At 35.9% G+C, this 10165-nt stretch overlaps 1 long non-coding RNA gene across 1 annotated transcript; it reads right to left on the bottom strand.

Annotated features, from left to right (window-relative positions):
• Positions 1-5726: 5726 nt before the first annotated feature.
• LOC146929120 (uncharacterized) lies at positions 5727-7221 on the bottom strand. Its single transcript, XR_015005964.1, has 2 exons — positions 6999-7221; positions 5727-6828 (listed from the first exon to the last, which is right to left on the bottom strand). It is a non-coding gene; the product is annotated as an uncharacterized LOC146929120 (long non-coding RNA).
• Between the last annotated feature and the right edge of the window lie 2944 nt (positions 7222-10165).

Raw genomic sequence — 10165 nt, forward strand, 5'->3', positions numbered from 1 at the left:
TGAACGAAGTTAAGGACATGTACGTTCGGAAAGTTGCATAAGTGGCAACGTAATGAGGTAAGTTATTCGTAGTGGATGAAGTTAAGGATTCAAGAGAAGGTTTTAAGTTATCAGGATTAAGGCATTGATTTCCGACGAGCCAAGAATTGTATCGAAAAAGGGTGATGTTGCCATGCATATGTTATAGAATATTTCACGAAGATATGAATGAATGATGTGCATTGTATGCTTGAGAATAAGAATTTCATGTAAAGAATGTTTCCTGAAAAATAGAGTTGGAGAAGCTCACCAATAGTAAGTCTGGGACAAAATTTTCTGTTTTCTACCAATTCGTTCCTATGGTTTGCAATGACTATTGGGGAGATGTCTTCACAATAATCTATTATGTAACGAAAATCTTTTATGACATCAAGTAATGAATGCATATCCCATTCTAAGATTTCCAAGGAAAAAGGCATGGGCAATCATCAACGAAATCGATACGGTTTAAGGTAACTTTGGAAGTTAATGTGTCAGGAGTCAAGAAGAGTCAAGACCAAGAGTATAGAACTCCGGCACTTAGAAGGAAAGACACAGATGATTATGCATGAGGTATGAAGTGAGAAGTTAAAGCGGTGCAAAGTTATGAGAAATTACAAGGTTCATGGATTATGTGGAAATATGGCGTATCTCTCGAACTTATGTTTTGCTTAATAGACTTGCTAAGGCTTGATATGATGTTGAGTTATAAAGTTTAAAGTATTTTAAAAAAAAAAAATTTACGCGTATGGGTGATTGAAGTTGACATTTTGAAAATTCACAAGAGATTTTCTAGGTACCGGTTTGCTACGACACTCATAGATCGGGCTAGGCTTATTAGAGTCTAGGTTGATGGCACGTATGTGTTATCAACTCGTTCTATGATTTTAGAGTAAAGACCGGGGCCTAATTTAGTTTTTGTATAAAGTAGAAAAATCATCAACGTCAATGACCCGTGCGCTAGCTTACGAAGTTTTCTTTTAAAAGAAAAATAAATGAGCAAGCATTGGTATGATTAAGCAAAATGTAGTATGCGAAGGTACAAGGTTAGAAGTTTAAGAAAGGTGTGTTCAAGTGATAGATGAGATTGTCATGGGAATTCGAGTTTACTCAGAAATAAGTTCAAGTATGATATGTATGGTAAATGCAACTAGTAAGAACGTAAAGTTTACCCCCAAGCCAAGTATTATGAGCATAAGATAGGTCATCATGAGTTTTTATTTTGCAAGACAAGTGTAAGGTTGTAACGTTGGTTGCAACATGGAAGATTTTGAGAACAGTTCAAGAAAAGAGTATTCAAGTGATAAGCAGAAATGTAAAGTCTCAATCACACTAATGGATTAGAGTAATGGTTTAAACAAACCGGTGGGAATCAGAGTAACGCCATGGGAGCTAATTGTTAATCATGAAATATGAAAATGTTAGTATATATGAATCTTCGTGAAGAATTTTCGGTTGGTGACACAAGTTTAACAAGAATGCAATATATGACAAGTGAGGAGCATTCGATGTGACAAATATGTATGGATGTTTATATAGTCCGGATGCATGAAAGAGGATATTGGAAAATATGTAAGGTTCAGAAGGTTACTTTTTTTTTTGTGACTCAAGTAAAGAATCAAAGCATCAAGAATGATGACCGGCATACGGAAAAGGTAGTAATGTTCAAGAAATACTTGAAAAGGATTAATTGGAGATTCAAGTTTAGGTTCCTAAAGAAGAGGAACAAGTCATGTCAAGTGGACCGAGGAATTTTTTTTTATGGTGATGATAGGTGGTAATGTGAATATGTATATCAGTTAAGAAGGTAAGAATCTACCTTCGAAGTTTAAGCATGCTATCAAGAAAGAAGGTACAACTCTTGAGCTTTATGTAATGAGCTTCATGCCCTTGTATGCGATACTTGTTAATTGAAAACGATACTTGTTAAGAAATGTTATAGCATGATTTACGACTTCTAAGTTAAGATTGGTATCAAGGAACTTAGGAACGATGCATATTTTAAACCTGGAACTTTTCATTATCAAGACTGAGGAGATGCGTCGCAAGTAAGTAAATTCACATAAGACGAGCTATGAAACCTTTTTCAAAATATAAAGACTCGTCTTGTGGTTATGTAGTACCAATACTGACTCAGTTTTGAAATGATAATTCTTTTTAGTCGAGTATTTATTCGTTCCAAGAATCTGTATACCAATATTTAAGAAATTTCATTAAGTAAGATACTTGAACACGTATAGTTATCATTTAACAAGAAGTGGCACTCGAGAGTATGTACATGTGGTGGATATGTGTTATGAGTGTTTGATATATGTGCAAGTGGATTTGCTAAAAGGTTTCAAGAGCATATGAACCACGACGTTGGTTATTAGTTTGAGTGCGATAAGATGCACTGAGATCGGAAGATGTTTCAAGACTCGTTAAGAGATTCATGGAATTGTCTATATGAGTAATGTATGTAAGATGCATAAGTCACACGGTACAGTAAGTAGATTGATGTATGAAGTATATGGTTACCCGATAAGATTATGTATGCATGAGAAGATGTTTTAATGTTACAAGTAAGCACTGCAGGGCAAACCTGGTTTTCGGTAGGATTCCAGTTAAAAGGCAAATCCTGAGTGTTCATGTTTATGACAAGATAATTTTATGAATGGTATATGTTAAGCGGGTAAAGTACGAGTCCGAAACGACAAGTCTTCGTGTAGCAAGGAATATTCTAAATCATGATATAAGAAGTTAACTCTAAATTTTGAGTGATATTAAGATCAAGAAGTTATGTTCAGTTATATGTGGGTTAATAAATAAGATGAGGACATGATACGACGGACCCTTTGAATATGTATGAATAGAAGATGTATGGCTCAGACAAAAGATGGTAAGTTTTTGCCTTGATGTTTGGTAGACGGTCTCTAAATTTCGAGGACGAAATTTTTTTAAGGGGGGTAGAATGTAATATCCCGCCTGTCAGTATCGAGATATTACCCATGATTGTGCCAGAGGAATTAAATTCATGGAAAAGTAAGTTAAGGGAAATAGTTTATGAGATGTCAGTATAATACTGAAAATGTACCAGTGTCGTATTTAAAACACGCTAGAGGCAAGGGCATAATGGTAACTTCACGTGGGAAGGAAATTTAATTGGTTTTATCCCAAAAATATCTCATTTCCAATTCTCTTTCTCTCTCTAAGTTGGCATAAGCTTTTCTCTCCCTTCTCTCTTCTCTTCTCCCACGCCATTTCTTCTTCCCCCACCCTCCTTCAAGCTTCTAAACTTCTTCCTTCTTGGATTCTAGGTTTGGAGATGGATCTTTTATCATGGTTTTCTTCTTCTTCCTCTCTCTCAAGAACAACTAGAAACTTGGGTGATCTCACAACTTCTTCTCTTCACCAAGAGGAAATCCATGAGGCTAGGGTTTGTTTATTCAATGGTTCCTTGGTTGATTCAAGTAAAGCAAAGTTTCTTTTATGAAGTCATGAGCACAAGGAAATTAGAGGATCAAAGTTAGGGTTGGTACTTGGTAAGTTCAAGATGAATCAAGTTATGGTTTCTTCATGATCAAGCAAAGGTTATGGTGTCTTAAAGTCCAAGAAAAACAACAAAATTGAATGGTTTGATTAAAGGAAGCAAGTGGGGCAAAGCTAGGGTTTTGCTTGGGAACTTGTTGATGCTTCAAGATTATTATTAGGTGAGTTCCATAGTTAGTTTTTCCACCCTTTTTGGGATTATGTTAAGCATTGTTAATTAATATGAAACATATGATAATTTTAGGGTTTTAAGTATATGTTTAGTAACCCTTTTTATGTCATGCTCCCAATACATGTGAATACTTGTTCCAAGACTACTTTGCAAGTTTATTTTGCTACATAGAGTCATGATATGCCTTGGAAAACTTTGTTTTGAGGATTTTGGGCCAAAAACATGTTTTGTGCAAGTGCTGGACTGTCACAACTCGCCACGGCGAGCTACTACTCGGCATGGCGAGCAAAATGGCCGTCCTGGAGGGTTGCTTGCAACCAACTCGCAATGGCGAGTAAATGTTGCTCGCAATGGCGAGCCAGCCAACTCGCAATGGAGAGTAAAGCATGGCTGCTGCCCTATTTTGCTCGTCTTGCCTAGATGTCGTGTTTCGGTTCGGCTTTCATTCACGTATGCTTTTTTACATATAAACCCTTCAAAACAAGACTCCAAGGCATAGTTTTTTTAAACGTTGTATCGAAAGAAAATCAAGTATTTATTTATATTGGAAAGCATGACATATGAGAGAAGTGTTCGTTTCATGAATGGGGTAGTAAGTTATTAATTAAGCAAGGGAAAACTAGAGCCTCGACATAGTTGTCGAGAACTAGCTAGTTAGCACGATTTCTAGAATGATAAAACGCGAAGTATGTTATCTTTGCACATGATTAAGTAAGATATAGCAAGCCTGATAAGTTGTGGTTTGATTAGTTAATCTCTCCACCATGATTAAGAATGAACAAGTAAGAGTTTACCGCTAATCGGTTCGATTAAGGTTCCGAGGTAAACAATCAAGTATGTACATGTTTAACTTATGTATACGACAAGACCATGACTTAATATGTGTAGGTGACATGTCTCTTGATATCCACATCAGGGGGATACAAGGGGTTCTCATGATGAGAACGATTCAAGCCGTAAGGGACCCGCATGTCACTGAGTAAGCAAGACATAGGTGCTCGTGTCTCTTGTTATCCACGCCAGGGGGATACGGGAGGTTCTCGATCTAAGGGGAACGGTTTAAGCCGCAAGGGACCTGCACGACACCGAGGGAGTCCGATGTACGTACATCGGTCATGTATGGGATTGATCTCGAGGTTACTCCACCCGGGACTATCCGTAAAATGAATCAAGATAATAATTGTTTGTTCAACGCTAACCAATATGAATGAACTTAGACACGATTATGTTTATCATGATTATGATTATGTTATGTTATGCTCAAGATCGAGCACATGTATGATTATGTTTAAGAACAAGAGCATTAGATGCTACAAGTAAGAACAAGTTATGTATATAGCAAGCTATGAACATGATACCGATGACGATCTTAGGTTTCCCCTAATCGTCCGGTCTAGAGTCGTGTCATGATTATGTTATGTTAGGCCTCGATACGTAGAGCGTATTCTTGGCAATGCGGTTTTAGATTTCCCCCTCGACCGCCATGACACGTATAGGATGTGAAGCATATAACAAGTTAAGATAAGACTATGACGGCTCTAGTATGCACTACCGTCTAAGTATGCAAGTCCCCACACACGTATAATCAACCGACAGGTTGTAATGTAGACACGTGATGACCGTAGGTTCTCCCTAGAGGTTGTCTATAGCCTAGGATTTAGGGGAACTCACTGAGAAATTATGTCTCATCCCAATCCTTATTTGTTTCAGATAAGCAGGACGTTATGCAAGCTTGAAGTCGGATGAATGTTTCAGCAAGTGTGCGTTCGTGTCGCTGCAGGATGCTTGGGATTTTGAAGAATGAAATTATAAGTATAGTTAAGAAGTTTATGTTATTTATGTACGAACGCAATTTGTTGTATAAATATTCATTCGTGTGTAATTTATGTTATATATTTTAATGTATCCAATACTAAAATAACGCATATGCTAGACTTTCTAGATACGTCTGGTATGGGTGTTACAAATATAAACAATCCCGTGTCTAATTTTATCAAAATAACTGGTATAGTTTACAATAACAAAAATATTGATAAGATTAATTTAAAAGACATACTACATTGCTAATCCATAAGGCAATGCAAAACAGTCGTTGATTAAAATAGCCAAAATTACACACCGTATAAGGCATGTTGACTCAGAAAACAACAAATCAGATGAAAAAAGTAACTTGAGTCTAAAGGAACATAAGCAGAAAACATCAAAACATAATCATTAAAACATTAAAACATCACATGCCACCAGAATCTTGCACAACAATATCAATTTGAGTCTTCAACCTTAATCGTCTGAATCCTTGGTTTCTTAGTGGTTGATGCACCACCTTCAGCAATATCAATATCACCTTCCACGTACTTCTCTTGCCCAATCCTTTGCTAGTTGGAGTCAAAACTGGTTCTGCCACCATATTCTCATCCTTTCAGCTGGATGAGGGCATCAGCTGCTTCTTATCCTTGGCAATCATGATAAAATTATCCAAACTTTACATATTCAAAGTTTGATGAAGCCAATCAATACCTAGGCAAAAGCTTCAAACCAAATCTAAAAGCTTCAAAGGCAGGGCAGCACAATCTAAGAGAGATTGGTCATTTATATAGGAGAAGAATGGTGATGTCATGCAACAGCTAATAGTATAAAGACAAAAGGTTAAGAAGGTTAATCAAATCTGTTCTATCGAAAGCATGTTACTATATTATTTTACTTAATATAACAAATCACCTTACTATCAGATTAAAAAAAATGAAGACATCATTTGCATAATCAACAAACAGAAAAAAATAAAATAATCATCATTAACCAAAAAATATATATGCTTCAACCAAATTTTACCAAAATAAAGAAACTCTCATGATAGGCAATGTCGCTCTTTCTTAGCAGAAAGTATGATAGTATCAAGTCAAAAAAAAGGAGACAACATTGCATAATCAACCAACATAGAAAAAAATATTTATCATTATCCAAAAAAAAAATCGATGCTTATTAGTGCAACCAAAATTCAACAAAATAATGCAACTCTTGTGATAAGCCAATGTCAGTACTTTAGAGTTGTCAAACTCCATATAGTAAGTTCACAGTTTTGACAGGTTCGCTGGTATAGAATTGTCACAATCCTTTAAAAAAAAATAATAGAATTGTCACAATCATCAATTTGATATGTTAGTGAGTCTATGGCAGAATCAAAAACAAAATTGAAGATAAGTTTTTTTTTGCAAGTTTTCTTATAGAAATAGAAACGATTGCATATATGTACATGGTAAATTAAACACAATAATCAACAAACCTGTTAAACCAATAAGAGAAGGTATTTTTATCTATTTTCAATCTGATGTGTCCAAGATTTCAATTGCATTAGAGCACCAATTCAGTTGATAAAAATAGAGATATAGTGATAAAAAAAACTAAGTATGTTAAACCAGGATCAACCTTTGGATGCCATTTCTGCAAGTCTTAACAAAGAAAGTTTAAGAGTTTTTGTTGTGCTTAAGGTACTGTCAGAAAATTGTGATCTTACAGGAGGACAGTGGATACATATTTATAATGCAACAATCATGAGATATCTTGGCCAGAAAACGATTGAGCTTCACCATTATTCAGTAAGAAACATGCATTAAATGTTTGGAATTAAATGCTATCCTCATAGCTTAAGCCACCCTATATTCAAGCCACCCTATATGGAGTAGTTGCTATCCTTATCACCTAGAGCAGCCAACCTTGACATTTGCTAACATGATATCACCTAGAGCAGCCAATCTTGACATTTGCAACATGATATCACCTAGAGCTACGTTTATGTAGCAGCAAGTAATCTTATTAAACCAAGTAATCATCATACTTATTATAAAGGGTTTTTCTATCATGTGCAAATTTGCACATGTTAAGAAGTTCAAAATAGTAAATTTGTATTGTAACTTGTGCATTTTATATTAAATATGTAACTTTTTAATAAATGATTGTTGTTTTTCAATTAAAGGTTGCTACTTTTAGTTTCCTTAACATGTGCAATATTGCACATGTTAGACAAACCCTATTATAAAAGCCAGTTAGGTCAAGCAAATGCTTAACCCTAATTGTTTTTGTGTTTTCCCTCCCAAACACATCTCCTAGGTGTGTTATGCAAGCTTTGGTACCATCATTTAATGATGCATTCAATGTTGATTTCAAGTTTTCAAATTTGAATTTCCCTCCCAAGTGTGGACATGTCATCATTAATGTCTCCTTGGTGTGTTATGCAAGCTTTGGTACCATCATTTAATGTTGATTTCAAGTAAATATTTTTTCGTAAAAAAGTTTCGGTCAAATATTTTTTTACTTTAAAAAAAAATATTTCGTTAAAAAAAAAATTCCCGGTAAAAATTTTTTTTCATATTTTTTTCAAGTAAAAAAAAATCCCGGTAATTTTTTTCCAATAATTTTTTTTAAAAAAAATAGTTTTTTTTCGGTAAAAAAAAATTATTTGTAGAAATTTTGGGGCTTAGAGTCTTTTAGATTGATTCACATATGAAGGTTGTAACATTCCGCCTGTTAGTATCAGAATTGCATCAGTCGATCGTCCCAGAAAATATATTTTGAGAAGAAAGTTTAATGGAGATAATTTATTACGTAATATCAGCTTATTACGGATTAAGTGTCAGAGACGGATTTAACACGCTAAAGGCAAGGGCAGTTTGGTAATTTCCCAAGAAGGGGATATTTATTTGGGATAACCCCAAAAATATCTCATTTCCCTTGTTCTTTTCTCTCTCTTGGTTGGAGAAAATATTTTCTTCTCCCTCTCTTCCTTTCCATCGGCCCTCTCTTCTCTCCTCACCTCACCAACTCATCAAATCTCCTTCCTCATGGATTCTTTATCAAGTTTAGTTCTTCCATCATCCTTTAATAGATTATGTCACTTGGATTAAGTTTGTTCCTAATTCTTCACCTCTTTAGAAGAGATTTAAGGCTAGGGTTTGTGGTTATTAAAGAGGAAGCTTGAGCTAGTGTGTGATATGGCCTTACCATGATCAAGAAATGGATTGATTTCATTATTTTCCTCCTCAAGAGAAGTTCATGTGGAATTAGGGTTTGGTAAAGGGAAGCTTTGAGATGGAATATAACTTGAGGATTGATGATCAATAAGAGATCATGAAGCTTGGAATTGCAAGGAAACAACAAGGTTAGAGTGGTTTGAACAAAGAAAGCAAAAGAGACCAAGAGCTAGGGTTTTTGGCATGCTTGAGCTAGGGACTTGGTGATGCTTCAAGAATTGATTAGGTGAGTTCCTTAGTTAGTTTCCCACCCTTTGGGATTGTGTGTTTATGCTTGCATGAGAACATATATGTTTAGGGTTTATATATATAGAATTGATTACCCCTTTTTATGTCATGTTCACAATACATGTAAATACTTGTTCTAAGCTTGTTTTACAAGTTCCATATGACTTGGGATGTTTTGTATTGAGGTTTCTGGAGCAAAAACACCATTTATGCAGGTCTGGACTGTCACAACTTGCCACGGCGAGCAAACAGCTTGTCAAGGCGAGCAGAACATCCTCCCTGGTGGGTCACTCGCCACCAACTCGCCACGGCGAGTAGATGAACTCGCAACGGCGAGTGAGGGAGCTCGCCATGGCGAGCTAAGGGTCAAAGTACCCGGTTTGCTCGTTTCAGCCCCTTTTTAACGTGTTTCGGTCCAGTTTCTTCGAGCATTCTTTTACAGTATTAAACCCCTCAATACATGACTCCAAGGCATGGTTTTTTAAAAATGTTTCTCGAGCATTTAACAAGTATTTGCAATATGTAAATGAACATGGCATATGAGAGTTATAGTACGAGATGATCGGGTAGCAAGATAAATCTTAAGGAAAGGGAAAAACTAGAGCCTCGGTATAATATCGAGAAATAGAATAGTTAGTAAGGAATAGTATGCTATGCATTAGTAATATGCTTGATAAGATGCAAGGTAATAAGAGTATTATCTTCGCATAAGAAGCAAGAGCCATACGAGTATGGCAAGACGTGAATCGACTTCATATCCATTCACAAAGTAAGTTAAGCAAGCATATAGTTTACCTCTAGTGGGATCGTTTAAAGATTCGAGGTATAAGAGATAGTATGAATAGGTTTATCCTTCATACATGCATAAGACTAAGATTATAATAAGAGTGTTGTGTCTCTTGAATTCCTTCCAAGGTTGGGTTCAAGGGGTTCCCCAAGGGGAATGGTTAAGCCGAAAGGGAGCCGCATTTCACTAAGTTAAGGTGTCGTGTCTTTTATATTCCATCCAAGGTTGGATATAAAAGGTTCTCCAAGGAGAACGGGGTAGCCGTAAGGAAGTCCGCACGTTCACTAAGGGAGTCCGGTGCGCTATTGCAAAGCATTTTCACCGGTAGTAAGGGATGAGCTTCCGGGGTTACTCCACTCGGAATTAATCCATAAAATGAACTCAGATAAGTTGTTTGTTACACGCTAA

Source organism: Medicago sativa, chromosome 4 (genome assembly GCF_051527215.1).
Source record: "Medicago sativa cultivar Bolivia chromosome 4, Bolivia_mono, whole genome shotgun sequence".
Taxonomy (NCBI): Eukaryota; Viridiplantae; Streptophyta; class Magnoliopsida; order Fabales; family Fabaceae; genus Medicago; species Medicago sativa.